Source organism: Acanthisitta chloris, unplaced genomic scaffold (assembly GCF_000695815.1).
Source record: "Acanthisitta chloris isolate BGI_N310 unplaced genomic scaffold, ASM69581v1 scaffold19369, whole genome shotgun sequence".
Classification (NCBI taxonomy): domain Eukaryota; kingdom Metazoa; phylum Chordata; class Aves; order Passeriformes; family Acanthisittidae; genus Acanthisitta; species Acanthisitta chloris.
The window spans coordinates 1-754 of NW_008691057.1; positions in this window are offsets into that span (position 1 = coordinate 1).

The window sequence follows — 754 nt, forward strand, 5'->3', positions numbered from 1 at the left end:
TGATCAGCCCTGCCAACTTATGGGCCACAGTTCTTTTGCCCCTGCTAAAGATGAAGCCCATCTGACTCTAGCAGGCTTGGCAACACAGAATATACCCCATGGTCAAAAAATCCAAAATTCTGTCTGTAGTACCAACCCTTTAGCCACCTACTGATAAGGTGGGATTTCCTCCTCCTCTCCTCATCCATACCGTAGGAACTGAGGCAAACACCACCTGTGCTCCTGTCCCATTAACTAGTCTGCCTAATGTCTTGAAGTCCTTTTTAATTACCCTGATGCCTCTTTCATTAATATCATCACTGCCAGCCTGGACTACTAGCAGTGGGTAGCAATCAGAGGGCCAAATGAGCTCAGGGAGTCTCCTACTGATATCCCTTACCTGAGCCCTGGGTAGGCAGCAGAATTCCCTGTGCGATGGGTCTGGTCAACATATACAGGGCCCTCAGTTCCCTTCAGAAAGGAGTCACCTAATACAACTACTCTCCTTTTCTTCTTTATAGCTGCAGTTCTAATCTGTCTAGTAGATGGGGTGCAAGCTGCAGACCCTCCAGCGGTATCATCCTTATGACTGTCCTCCGCCTGACTCTCTGGGTCCAGAGCCTCATACCTGTTCTTTAAGGGCAACTGAGGAGGTGATAGGGGTCGGGAGGGGATTGTTTTACCTCTTTGATCAAGGACTTGCTTCCATTCTCCCCATCTACTTGGTTTGTTCCATCTGCCTGATGGCAGGAGGGGCAGGGCTTCACCGTCTCCT